Below are 15,314 nucleotides of genomic sequence, written 5' to 3' on the forward strand. Positions count from 1 at the left end.
CAAATTAAAACAACTATGAGATATCATTTCACCCCAGTCAAAATAGCAAAATTTAACAGAACAGCAAGCAACAAATGCTGGCGAGGTTGTGGAGAAACTGATGTGTATTTCATGTTGCACTGCTTACTGAAAGGTCAGCAGTTTGAACTCACTATTTGCAAGAACCAGGGGAAGTCTCCTTCTGTAAAGATTACAGCTTCAGAAACCAATGGAGGGTTGGTTTGAGTCAAAATCAATTGCACTGGGTTTGGTTTTGGGGTTTTGCCACCAGTAAGAGTGTGTTGATGGCACAGTGAGTTGACTGATGGGCTGCTAAATGAAAGGTCGGGAGTTTATAACTACCAGGAAAAAGATGAAACTCTCTGTACCCTCAAGATTTACAGCCTTGGAAATGGTGGGGCAGTTTTACTCTGTTCTATAAAACTGCTGAGTCAGATTTGACTCAGTATCATTGGGTTCAGAGCTTGGTTCACTTATCAAGTGAAAGTATGACAGGCATGGGGGGAGAATAAAGGCAACTGAAAGTTACTTTCTCAATGAAGAGTTAGTGAAGCTATCTATCATCATGTTATTAGAAGCTTGCTTGCTATAAAGTTGCTCTTCCTTGCTATACTCAAGGTATCCTTTAAAGTTTAAAAAGAGGCTCTTTTGGGCACTGATTGGAAAAGAAATCTTAGAAGGTCAGAGTAAGCTTTTTGAGGACAGAAGTTCAGATTTGTCCAGTGAGCATAAGGCACTCAATTACAACTTATTAAGTGATAAGTGAATGTAAACGTCACTTTTTAAATACAATAAAAAGTTAATACAACAGGAGAACAACAAATTCTTTTCTGATTCCTATGGGAAACTCACAACAATAGCTTTCAAAAGATTTCTTCTCCAAATTAAATAAACAGGGTCAGTTTGCACAGTCCAGTGCAAAATAAAAATGAGTGACCCGTTGTTTAAAGAGTAAATAAAAAGTTCCACTAAAGTGATTAAATATAAAGCTTTTTTCCCTTTAAAAAAACTTTACTACTTATAAACTGTGGTAACAGTGATGCATGACTACCAATATGCACTTATAAGTGAGAAGAAAAATAGAATTACTGAGTTTACATTTTTATAAAACACAATAAATAACAATTTTAATGTGGTATCTTGATTGATTTTAAGTTAGTTTTGGTTCTTTTGCAAATTCATTTACTAGGTCATGAAAATGTATATTTTTCAGAAATTAACTTTAAACTGATTTAGTTGAGAATGTTGCTAGTTTTCCTCAGTAAATGTAAGATTTTAAATAATGTTTTACAATTTTTAATCTGAAGGAGAAGGTTTTTTATGAATACATCTATTACTAGAATTGCTAAATGTTTATAGGCTGTGATAACATTTAGATAAATTTCAGATAAATTAATATAACATTTAGATCTAATGATTCTCAAGGAAAAAATCTTCCTAAAAAGATTTAATTCTTCTTATATGTGCATGTGTGAAGGACTGAATTTCAATGCAACTTGACTCAAAATTAATTTTAATGTTTCCACTGACATTTCCTGTAACATGAAGAAGTTGTGCAAGAATCCAGAAGTGCCTTTATCATTTGTGTATTATTTGGAACCTTTGTTTATGTATTTTATCACTGTCTCGTCAATAACAAAAGATATTTTTATTATTATTATTATTACTCCAAACGTCATAGAGCTTTTTCTGCCAAGTGCAATCCTTTCTTGATTTCATTTCAGTTTCTAAGCTGGTGGATATTTGGTTTACAATGCAGCAGCAGTCTTTAAAATCAGGGATATAAAACTCTGAAAAATCCTAGTAAATCCCTGATCTGCTTTATAGTAATACCCATGTGTTTGTTTTTACTCCATAACAGTTTACTGACAGAACTTCCAATTTGAGCAGCAGTAGTTACAGTCCCCATGCTCAGATTGGAGAGTTTTGGGGACAAGTCTGCCACTTTGGGTCCCTACTCTCTTCTGATTCCATGGCTGCTGAGACTGGTCCACTACTGCTATTGTCAGCCTGCTTCTGCTACTGTTTCTGACACTGGTCTGGATCCAAATCATACCCTGCAGCCAGCTGTGGGAGCCTATGGTGCCCTAAATTACTTTAGGGCCCACACACCAGGTCACAGGCCTACTGCTGGATGCCTGTATGACATCTCTCGGTCACAGAACTGGGCATGCCCATGACTCTACCTGGCCCATGTCTGCTATTCACGCACATGTTCACTTGTCCATGGGAGTTCACTTACAAAACACACAAGTTCAAGGATAAAATTAGAAAGAATTTCAAGATAGTATTAGCAGAGATTTAAGCCAAGTACAAGTTTCTTCTGAGGGCAGGTCATCTAAGAAGCTAGTCTACATGCTGGTCATTGATTTGCTCATTTATCCAAGTAATCCTAGTTTCTAAAAGGATCTCTGTGCTGGTTTCCAAGCTCTCCATTGGCTCAGCTTGATGGTAGCAGGATGGTTTCCCTTCCGGGAGAGAGCGAGCTGGTGAATTGTCTCTATGACATAAAAGAATGCTAATCTTACTGTCTGCTCTTCTGAGCTCTGAAAGATACGAATCTGCAAACCATCAACAGAACAGTGCTCTTGGAAGAGAAAGTAACTCCAGCTGCAATTATTTTTAAGGATTTGGCCTTCTGTTAGACATTTATCCTTTCTCCATATCTTCTAGGCCACCAGACCTCCACAGGTTTTGTGTTTTAATGTTTAGTCAATCCCTGATGATTTCCTTAATAAAGAAGCAAGCTTCAAAGGCTGGCAGTTTCTCAGTCTGCATTTATCAGTCATGTGGCCTACAATGCTATATATACGCTGAGTCTTGTTCTTCTTCTCCAAAGTGAGAATAACAAGAATGACTTTTTCTGTCTCATAAAGATGATGTAAAGATAAAACGTGACAATGTATAGTGACTCTCTGCTTCTAAAATATTATCTCCAATTTTCTTTCACACCCACAGATTACGCATGTACTTGTTTTCCTCCTCCTGCTGCAAGAATCTGTCATAGTTCGTAGCGTGCTCTTCAGGGAGCAATGATGTCTAGCTATCTTTCCTTCTGTGGTGTTAAGAGTCATTAATATTATATAGACATCCCCCCATACCCTTACCTTTAACATATACCTTTTTCCCCAAGGCTAAAAAAGAATATTTTAAAAGAACCTTTTGTTATTAAAGGAACACTGGTGTCACTGTGGGCTAAGAATTGGGCTGAAAATCAAGAAGTTCAGCAGTTGAAGCCCTGCCGTCCACTCTGTAGGAGAAAGGCGAGGCTGTCAGACAGATTCACAACCTCAGAAACCCCATATGGCAGATCTACCCTGTCCTACACGGTGGTTATGTTGGAGCCAACCTGACAGCAGCTAAAGTCATGATTTAAGTATCTGAACACTTTCTGTTTAGAGAATAATCACAACCTGTGGCTTAAGTATTCAGAAAGCTGAAAATAATTTGGCTATGTATCTAGATTGTTTTGGTGTCAATAAACTAACTTACATATGCTCAATTATTTCAAGGATGAGAAATATTAAGGTCTATTCAGGAAAGACGTTTCTTCAGAATATTACACAATATCTGCTATATTGAAATTTTAATTAAGAAATATTCCAAATATAAATGAAAGTAGAACCGTATATACAACTAATTAAATTTCTAACTCCTTTTTTAAAGGGCTAACTAATACAATCTGCATTATGATGTCAGTCTGGAGACTAAGGTGTGCCTGACCCAGGTCATAGTCTTTGCAATTGCTTGCTATGTGTCAGACAGCTGGAAAATGACTAAGGATGATAGAAAGAGAATTGATGCCTTTGAGGTGTGGTTCTGAAGAACAGTGTTGAATATATCATGGACTGCCAGGAGAACAAACAGGTTCCTCCTGGAGAGGGTAAAAGCAGGCTACTTGTTGGAGGAAGGGATTGTGAGGCTTCGTCTGACATACTTTGGGCATGTTGCAAGGAGGGCACCAGGAGAGGGAAATCGTGCTTGGAAGGGTGGAGGGACAGATAAAGAGAGAAAGACCACTGACGAGATGAACTGATTCAGTCCTGAATCAATCCATCTCATCAATGGTCTTCCTTTCTTGTGCTGTCCCTCCACCCTCCCAAGCATGACTGGCCTCTCTTTGCAACAAGTCCAGAGTATATCCAACAAAGCTTCAGATTCCTTGCCTCCAAGGAGCAGCCTGGTTTTACTCTCTCTAGGATGAACCTATCCTCCTAGCAGTTCATGGTATAGTCAGTACCCTTCTCCAGTACTACAGCTCAATTATGCTCCTATCATCCCTAGTCATTGTCCAGCTTTCTGATGCACAGCAAGTAATTGTAAAGACTATGCCCTAGATCAGATGCACCTTAGTCTCCAGACTGACATCTTTGCTCTTCAGTACTTTGGAGAGGTCTCTGAGAGTAAACTTTCCCAATGTAATTTGTCTTTTAATTTCCTGACTGCTGGTGCCAAGTGTTGATTTAGAGCCAAGCAAACTAAAGCTGTTAACAGTCTCAATCTCTTCATCATCCATCACGATGCTGCCAATAGGCCCAGTGGTGAGAATCTTTGTTTTCTTGATGTTGAGGTCCAATCCATATTGAAGGCCTTGACCTGTAGCATGTGCTTTAGGTCCTCCTCAGTTTCCGCAAACAGGATTGTGTCATTTGTATAATGTAGATTGTTGATGAGTCTTCCTCTAATCCTAATGACACACTTTTCCTCATAGAGCCCAGCCTCTGGGATAATCTGTTCTGCATATAGATTAAAAAGGTATGGAGACAGAACACATCCCTGGAGTACACCCTCCCCAATTGTGAATGAGTTTTAAATGAAGAAATAAGACAATGAAATAACAAGTTATATGTTACTCAAGGCAGAGTGAAATAAATCAAATACAAATACACAACGATGTTCTTAGATGAGGCTTACAGATGTAGCTCAAGTTCTGGAACTTAGACTTTTATTAGCGAGTAACTAGGAGCCATGTTTTGGTTTTGGTTTTTGTTTTTTTTCCATAAAGAGCAATGTTCTGAGTCTGTAAAGATATTGGTGACAATGAAAAGAGTGGTTTGGAAGCTGGGAAAATTTGGAGGCTAGGAGCCAGCTACTGTGGTAGTGGCTGAAGGCAGAAACAGTGGTGAGCAAAAATAGATAAAAATCCACGTCCCCGACTAGCAAGCAAGACAGATGGAAGAAAAAACTCACACAAATAATTTCCTTTTTTCTTTCAAAGTTGTAACTGGGAAGAAACAAAACCCACAACCACTGCCAGTTAGTCAATTCCAACTGAGGGGACAGGACAGAACTGCCTCTACACGTTTCCAACGCTAAACTTGACAGGAGTGTACATACCGTTAACCTTTCTCGCACACAGTGGCTGGTGGCTTCAAACCAATGACTGTGGTCAGCAGCCGAATGCTAAACACCGTGCCACTGGGGCTTCGTGCAACTGAAACAGGCGCTGTGAACCCTGGGCCCACAGAAGCAGGGCTGCTGTGCACAGCATTCTTCCGGAAACTGCACAGTAGAGAAGCAGCCTGGCCAGAAAGTTAAGAGGACGAGAGCCTGAACAATCAGTCTGACCATGGCATATATGATTGATTGTTGAGGCTTTCAAGAACTTTATTTCCTTTCGAAGCAAGGAGAAGACATGAACTCAGTTTCAAGAGAGAATTAAGAGACCAGTGAAGGGGTGGGGGGAAGCAGCATTATATAACATTTCTGGTGCTGTCAGGTAATTTCTTTATATTGTACATAGGGTCTCAGTGCATTGGAGCACTTCAGTGGCACAACAGCAGTTCTATCAAAGAAGAACATCAAACTCTTCTCTTATTCACATTTCATCTAGTAGCTGAAACTAAAGCTCAAAATAGGAAGCTTCACAAAGAATACTTAAGCAATAGACATTGCAAGGGCACGCCTTGTTCTGTAAGACATACCACTACTTCCTCCTTTCTAATGCTCAACAAAGATGATCCTGACTTTCTTCTCATTTAAGCCATTAGAGATTTATTTGTGTTTTTACAATTACGAGAAGCCTGTGCATAATCGAACCTGGATACTCCAGAGAATCACTTGGCACTAGTGAACTGGCGTAGCACACATATTGCGTGAGCTCTTGGAGGTTATATGGGGATGCTTGCTTCAAGAAGGATTTAGCAGCAAATCATATTGGGTGGGGTGTGTGTGTGTGTGTGTGTGTGTGTGTGTGTGTGTGTTAACCACACTGGTTTTTTTTATATTACTTGTCACTCCATGGGAGAAGGATGGACAATCTCCTCCCTTCCAATTAACTGCCTCTGAAAACCCGGCAGAGGGTCAGCTATGTGTCAGTTCCAGTTCTATGGAACAGTCAAGTGCAAGGCTTGCTCACTTTTGAATAACAGGGTGCACTGGGAAATAAAGCAAAATGTTGCTCTCTTAGTTCCACAGTGAAGCTAGTTGTTTCCATAATGATGCTCTTCTAACTCACCCCAGAACATGACTGTGATGGTCTTCCCTAGCCGCTTACTGCCAAAGGTCAGCTGCACTGTCATATCCACAGTAATGCAGATCTGTACCTCTGGCAGGAAGACAGCAGTCTGGGACACTTCTATTTTTTTTTTCTTTTTTCTTTTTTTTGCTGTCATTGTTGTTTCAGTTGCCAAAAGTATTTTAAAACATGGAAATGTCAAAACAGGGTTGCAAAAATTGTGGTATATTTAGAGTTATAGAAGCATCTCTCAATCTTGTTAATGTACCTCTGTGAATACATGTATACTTTTTTAGACATAGCACAGTCAAGGTGATTCCTGAGAGGACTCTGGTGCACACTATGCCAGGCCTCAGAATATTGGGAGGCCAATCTGACATGTAGCAGACTGTGCTACTGGATGATAATGACAACACCATCAGAGATTACCAATTAGGCAGTTCTAAACGCAAGAGCAGTGAGACTGACTCAGGACAGGGCGGATAGGGGCAGAGTTCAGAGCTCTTCATTGTACATAGGGTTACTATGAGTGGCAGGCAACTCAATGGCACATAAAAACAACAAACAAATGCAACAGAGACAATCATTGCACTTATTTTAGTAAGCGAAAACATTTAACTTACTTTAGACTTGAAACATTTTTAAAGACTTCAGGTCATTTTTCCCCCCCTAAGGGGGAAATGGCTTCATCATACAAAGACTGAAAAATCAAAATTAAACCACAGCTGCTTTCTGTTCCTAAAAAAGAAAAAAAAAAAACCAAAACAAAAAACAGCCTCTCAGAAAAAGGCTGAAAAAAAAAATCTGTTCAGACACAGAAAAAGTGAAAATCCATATAATAAAATATATGTAGATTGTTGCCTAATAATTGAGGTGTTAAAATAACAATGTGGTCTGGGCCATTAATTTAAAACTCTTGTAACAAAACAGAAACAAAACTCTAAAAGGAAGCTCCAAATATACATCTTTCAGAGAAAACCCTGGCATGTATTGCGATATTAGATCTTAAACTATGCTCTCCTGTGCAGAATGAGCACCCAAGCTTCTGTTAATGTATAAGCTCCTTTCCCCTCCCTGGGAGGTAGGAGGATACTGAACGAGCTCTAGGTTTATTATTAATGTCACCATCCTATTTCCTCCTCTGTGCCCACTCCCACCCCACCCCACTCCAAACACAGGCTCAAGAAATGTAACTCTGCAAAACTTTTTATAATATAGAATTCCCACCTTCCATGGGGAAGACTTCAGTCTGTCACTGGAGTCTTGTTTATTCCTATGACACTGGACAGGTTTCAGCAGAGTTTCCATACTAGGAAGAAAAGCTTTGTGATCTGTTCCTGAAAGCCAGTCAATGAAAATCCAACTCATAGTGACACAATATGGGACAGAGAAGCTTCCCTAACGGGTTTCCTAGAGTAGACTGCCTGGTCATTTTTCTCTGATGATCAACAGGCAGCTAGAACCCGTGACCTACAAGCTAGCAGTTGAGCAATTAACCACTGTGCCGCTACAGCTCCTAAACATTTGTAAATTACTTGACTCAATTCTTATAAAAGCTGTGATCTATAAAAGCTAAAATTTGCCTCATATCGTAGAAGAAGAAACTGAAGGTCAGGGAGTGTCCAAGATCACACAGCAACTAATAGGAGTATCTCTTCAAACTCATGTCCCTGGCTCCACACCTCTAATCCTCTGCCATTAAACCATACAAGACTCTCCCCATGGCCTTGGTCAAGCCCTCTCTTTTTGGCTTCAGAAGCAGGAAGCAGGATAAAATGCACAGAGGGATTTTTTTTTTAGAGTAATGTATTTTAAGACAATGTAAGAATGGAATCCTTTCAGTAAAAAGAGCTGACAAACACAGAGACTAATTCTTATGGGGGGGGGGTGTTACTGGGCAGTCCACAGGGTGGTAAAACTGAGTTTCATAAAAACAATGGCGAGAGTACTTGATGCTGTAATTACAGGCCAAAAGAAAGCCTTCCCATACACACAGTGGGACAAGAAACACCGGTCTTCTATCTCTGATGATTTACAGTCATTCTGCAAATCTATTCAGGCTTCAGGAATTCAAAGGTTACCTGAGAGGTTCTATCAGTGCCTTAATAGTTTGCAAATAATGTATAAGTGAGCAGGAGCTCTGAGTTTCAAATACTGTGGGAGGCCTGGAATGCCCAAGTAGATCTGAGCCTGACAGCGTTCCAGAGGCCAATACAGCAGAGATTCTCTGTCTGAATGCTGCCTGGATTCCTCACACAGCTGACCAGTCCTCAATCTTGCTAAAATCAGGCATGATTTTAAAAATTCACTTTTCTGGTACACTTAAAAATATGATATAAAGATGAAATTTGTTGTAGCTGTCAACCCATAGCTGACCCTCCAGTGGGTTTTCAGGGACAGTTAATTGCATGTGAAGAGATTGCCCATCCTTCTCCCACAGAGCAGCTGGTGGCCTCAAACCACGTGTTTTCAGGACTGTAGCGCAGCTTCTTGCCATGAATCTATCTAGGGAGCTCTGGTCACTTAGTGGTAAGGAACTGTGCTGCCAACCCAAAGGGACATGGCTCAAATCCATTAGCTTCTCTGCAGGGTAAAGATGGGCAATCTCCTCCTGTGCAGTTTACTGCCTCTGAAAACCTGCTGATGGGACAGCTATGATTTGCTTCTGACTCAATGGCAATTAGCAGCAGCAGCAACAACAATCATAAGGCAGCTGCCTTGCAAACGTTCTCTTTCATTTACCCTTAACTCTGACCCACACAGTGGTCAGTATGAACTGTGGTTGACATGGGTCTGCTTCCTTAACAAAGAACTTCATGAAATATGGGAGAGTTACTGTTCCCCATCCGCGGAAGCCCTGCTTCCTCTCTCTCCCTCCACCACTCCTGGCATTTCATGCAAGGCTACGAATGATGGCTCTAATTTAGTTTACCAGGGGTCAGCATGGTTTTTAGAGGCAGTAAATCACACATGGAACTGCTCGTCTTTCTCTCATGTAACTGCTGGTGGATTTGAACAGCATGCCTTTGGGTTGCTGGTGCAGCTCCTTACCACTACGTCACCAGAGCTCCCTGGATGACAACACAGTATATGGGAAAAGAAGTTTATAAATTTAGGCTTGAATGTCATTCCTCCTCTTCCAATGTGACATTAGGCAAAACAGTCACTATCTAAAGGCTGTTTCCATAACTTCCAGATTATTTTAATTGATGTTGTAAAGATTAAATGGAACAACACATGTTAAGTCTAGCCCAGAGTTTCAATAAATGTCCTCAATAAAGAAATACTCCTCAAGAAATGTGAGCTCCCTCTTACAGATGCTTTGGTTTTTGTTTCCATTTCCAATAAATTTTATTCTGACAAGAAACAAACAGATCAATCTAGGGATGAACTTCATATGGTTGTAGATGTGATATAATGGAAAGGATGAAAGATGTGGAATTGGACACATGGGTTTGAAGAGATACTATTATAGTGGACACATCATTTCTATTTCCTGGCCTATTTCTTCAACTATAATCTGAGGAATCTATAAGTTGGTAACACCAATTAAGCTTAACTGTGTCGGAGATGATGAGATGGCATAGGACAGGACAAGGTTCATTGTATTGTTATGAATCATACTCAACTTGTTGAGAAGACAATCTAGGTCCTCTCCATCAAACAGCTGTACCAGAACACTCTTTTGATATTCCAAGTGAGTCCTGGAAGACCTAATGTTTCAAACCTACACTGGACCAATAGGTAGTATCATGACAGGGGTGGGGGGGGGAGATTGAAACTGTCAATGATTTCCTTTTACTTGGATCCTATATCAATAACCACAGTAACAACAGTCGAGAAATCAAAAGATGAGTTGCTATGGAAAAAAAAATCTGTCAAGGACTTCTTTAAGATGCTGAAGAAGAATGATGTCAGCTTAAAAGCTAAGGTGCTTCTGATACAAGCCATTGTATTCTCAACTACTTGCTATGCATTTGAAAGTTGGACAATATCTATGGATGACAGAAGAACTGATGCCTTTGAATTGTGGTGTTGGAAAAGAATAATAAGAATACCCCACAGACTGTCAAAAAAGCACGTAAGTCTGTCTGGGAGGAAGTACACCCAGAGAGTGCTCCTGAGAGGTAAAGATACTCAATCTTAGTCTCACTTTGGTCAGGTTATCAGGAGGGGTCAGTCGTTGGAAAAGACCTAATTCTGGGATAAGTGGATGGTCTGAGAAAGACTCTTAAGATGGATTGGGAGAGCGACTGTAACAACAGACCTGAGCATATCATCGCCGGTGAGAATGGCAGAGGATAGGGCAGGTTCTGTTCTGTGGTTCATAGGGTTGCTAGGAGCAAAGTTGACTCAAGGGTACCTACTAACAATATGAGAGAATAAAGATCTCTGGTGGTGTAGAAAGTATAAAGGTCACTGCTTTGGATCCATCAGAGGCTTCGAGGGAGAGAGATGGATAGTCTACCCCCTTTAAGATTCACAATCGTGGAAACCAGGAGGAGGGTTACTATGAGTTGCAACTGACTTGATGGCAGTGAGTACGTTAGGGTAAGAAAGACAGGACATTAGGATCTGGGGAGAGGAGAAAGGAAGTACTAAAAAGAGTAAAAAAATCTTAAGAGAGTATGTGTCAACTCCAAATCAGAGCCAGCCTTAGACAATTAGTAGAATAGGCAAAATTCCTCCTTGCATGTCTAAGTTGCACAATCTCCTCTTTTTACTGCATCAGTTCCGGTTCCCATGCCTCCCAGACTCTAGGAAGATCTCTACTGTCGTCTTCCGCTCCCTGAAGTGTAGCCTTTACACAATGTCATCCATTTCAAGGAAAAAGTTCTGTCCGGAACCCTAAAATCACTGTAATGAGAGTCAGTTCTGACTCACATGTAGCAATCCTCCAATGAGTGTTTGAAGCTGTAAATCTTAATGGGAGGAGGCTGCTGTTCATACTTCCCCCTCGAGGCAGCTGGTGGATTCCAATTGTCCGAGTCTTTGGGTTAACAGCGCATTTCCTAAGTACTATGCCACCAGAGCTCCCTTACATTAACCAACCAAGTAGAAAAATATTTACCAAGACAATTTCCCTACATTTCCACTGGAAGAAGATATAAAAAATAAAAGCAAAGCAAATTGTCACTGAGATAGGGAACAATGAGAGTTGGAGAAGAAACAAATTGGCATAATCATCCTGACAAGGAAAAGTCCAAGGAATGGAAATGGAAAGAACTTTCAGATAAGCTTGCACGTTCAAGATTATCAAGGGGTAACATGCCTGCCTTCCCAAGTAGGGTTTGAGGAAAGTCAAAGAGAGCTCAGAATCATATAGGTAAGGTATTAAGGCTGGCTGAGAGCACTGATATACCCCAATAATCACTGCTCCATAGCATCTCTGTCTTTGATATTACCAGAGCCCTTAATGGTAGCTATTCATGTGAGTATGTAATAGTATCATGTGATTTTAATTTGTAGTACCATAATGACCAATTATTGAGCATCTTTTCAGGTGATTGTCATATATCTTCTTAAGTGAAATACCTACTCAACTTATTTATTATATTGAAAAAATCAAGTTATCTTCCTATTATTAAGTGGTAAGAGTTAACTATACATTCTGGTTTTGTTTTGCTTTTTTAAAACTTATTACTTACTTATGCTATCACTCACTTTTATGCAATTATTCCTATACATTGTTTAATTCATGGGCATTTTATTTTTTATAATTATTTCTATACATTGTGTTTTATATAATTAATTATTATTAATCTGTTACTTTAATCTCCCCATCTCCTCAAGTGCCCTTTGTACCTTACCTATTTCTTCACTTCACACACTAACCCCAATTCTCCTATGCTGTTGTCCTAGTTTATTACAAGTGTTGTGCAAAAAACTGGAGCCAGAAAATCAAAGGGGCTGAACTAGCTCAACATTTCTTAAGCTCAAGGAACTAAAGAGCAAATTCAAGCCTCGAGTTGCAATACTTAAGCATGCTTTGAGCACAATATTAAATGATCCAGGAAGTATTAAAAGAAGATGAAAAGAGTATACAGTCATTGTACCAAAAAGGAATTGGCAGAAACAAGAATTTCATGAAACAATGTATGAGCAAGAGCCTGTGGTCATGAAGGTAGAAATTCAAGCTGCTCTGAAAGAATTGGCAAAAAACAGGGCCGCAGGAATTGAGGGTATACCGATTGACATAATTCAATGAACAAACACTTCCCTGGATGTGATCACCAAGCTGTGCCAAGAAATCTGGAGGACAGCCACCTGGCCTACTGACTGGAAGTGATCTTTATTTGTTCCCATTCCAAAGAAAGGTGATGCAACAGAGTGTGGAAATTACCAAACAATAATATTAATATCACATGCAAACAAGATTCTGCTGAAGATTATCCTAAAACTGGAATATCACATCAACAGAGAACTGCCAGAAGAGCAGCCTGGGTTTAGAAAGGGTCCTGGAACTAGGGATATCGTAGCTAATGTTAGCTGGATCTTGGCTGAAAGCAGGAAGTACCAGAGGAATGTCTATCTGTGTTTCATTGACTATGCAAAGGCATTTGACTGTGTGGACCACAACAAACTGTGGCTAACTCTGAAAAGAATGGGAATCCCAGAACACTTGATCATGCTTATAGGAAACCTATGCTTGGACCAGGAGGCAGTTGTCAGAACTGAGCAAGGGAGCACTGTATAGTTCAAAATTGGGAAGGGTGTACACCGGGAATGTGCCCTATCTCCATACCTTTTCAATCTATATGCAGAACAGATTATCTAAGAGGCTGAGTTCTAGGAGGAGAAATATGGGATCAGGATTGGAGGAAGACTCATCAACAGTCTGCATTACGCAGATGAAACAACCCAGCTTGCTGAAAGTGAGGAAGACCTGAAGTGCTTGCTGCAAAAGGTCAAGGACTGCAGCATTCAATATGGATTGAAGGTCAACATCAAGAAAACAAAGATTCTCACCACTGGGCCAAATGGTAGCATCATGATGGATGGTGAAGAGATTGAGACTGTAAATAGCTTTAGTTTGCTTGGCTCCACAATCAACACTCTTGGCACCAGCAGCCAGGAAATCAAGAGACGAATTGCATTGAGAAAGTCTGCTGTCAGAGACCTCTCCAAAGTACTGAAGAGCAAAGATGTCAATCTGGAGACTAAGGTGCATCTGATCCAGGACATAGACTTTGCAATCACTTGCTGTGCATCAGAGAGCTGGACATTGACTAGGGATGCTAGAAGGAGAATTGATGCTTTTGAGTTGTAGTATTGGAGAAGAGTATTGAATACTCCATGGACTGATAAAAGAACAAACAGTTTCATTCTGGAGAGGGTTAAACTAGGCTGCTCTTGGAGGCAAGGATTCTGAAGCTTTGTCTGACATACTTTGGACATGTTGCAAGGTGGTACAAGTCCTTGGAGAGGGAAGTCATGCTTGGGAAGGTGGAGGGACAGCGCAGGAGAGGAAGATCCTTGATGAGATGCATTGATTCAAAGACTGGGGTAATGGGGGGTAGGTGTGTCAGTGACAATGAGATTGGCACAGGATAGAGCAGGTTTTAGGGCTGTTGTACATAGGGTCACTATGAGTTGCAAGTGACTCGACGGCACATAACAACAACAACTTAACAGATATACTATAAAGATATTTCTCTTAAGTCTTTCCAAGCCTTTTCTTGTTCTTAGGATAGTCTTTACGAGGAGGAGTGTGACATCAAGATTGGAGGAAGACTCATTAACAACCTATGATATGCAGATGACACAATCTTGCTTGTTGAAACTGAAGAAGACCTGAAGCACTTGCTGCAAAAGGTCAAGGACTGTAGTCTTCAATTCGGATTGAAGCTTAACATCAAGAAGACAAAGATTCTCACCACAGGGCCAATTGGCAGCACCATAATAGATGGAGAAGAGATTGAGGTTGTTAGCAAATACAGCTTGCTCAGATCCACAATCAACACTCTTAATACCAGCAGTTAGGAAATTAAAAGACAAATTGCATTCAGAAAAATCTGCTGTCACAAACCTCTCCAGAGTACTGAAGAGCAATGATGTCAGTCTAGATTGAAAGATGTGCCTAATCCAGGCCATGGTCTTCTCAATTACTTTTTATGCTTCAGAGAGTTGGACAGTGACTAAGGATGACAGAAGAAGAATTGGTATCTTTGAGTTGTGATGCTGGAGAAGAGCCTTAAACATACCATGACTGCCAAGAAAACAAATCGGTCTGTCTTGGACAGGATGAAACCAAGTCTCTCTTTGGAGGCTAGGAATTTGAATCTTTGCCTCACTTACTTTGGGCATGTGGCCAGGAGAGATCGGTCCTTGAAGAAGGACATCATGCTCAGAAGGGTGGATGCAGTGCAGGTGAGGAATACCCCAAGTACAGTGACTGGGGCAATGGGTTTTGGTGTGTCAGAATTAATGAGACTGGCACAGGAAAGGAAAGGGTTCAGAGCTACTGTACATAGAGTCGCTATGCATCACAGGCGACTCAACCAATAACATTCTATGACAGGTTTGAAAGCAGAAGTGACATCCACTTCCTAAACAACATGCCTCCGGAAACTATGAATTTTCATAAATGTCGATAGTTGTAGAGGGGCTTTCAGGTCTTTTGTTCATAGGGTCACTATGAGTTGTGCTCAACTCGAAGGCAATCAACAACAACAGCCTGTCTTTTTAAAAGCCAAAGTTTTAATGAACAACAATTTATAAATGTTTTTCTTTGCTCTTCCTCCACCTCGCGGCGGAAGCCGAGGACAGGAGCCTCAGATGAAAGAAACGATCATGAATCAGGAGAAACTTGCCAAACTGCAGGCACAAGTGCGCATTGGTGGAAAAGGAACTGCAC

Source organism: Elephantulus edwardii, unplaced genomic scaffold, assembly GCF_000299155.1.
Source record: "Elephantulus edwardii isolate Elephantulus edwardi_28Jun2011 unplaced genomic scaffold, EleEdw1.0 scaffold00022, whole genome shotgun sequence".
Classification (NCBI taxonomy): domain Eukaryota; kingdom Metazoa; phylum Chordata; class Mammalia; order Macroscelidea; family Macroscelididae; genus Elephantulus; species Elephantulus edwardii.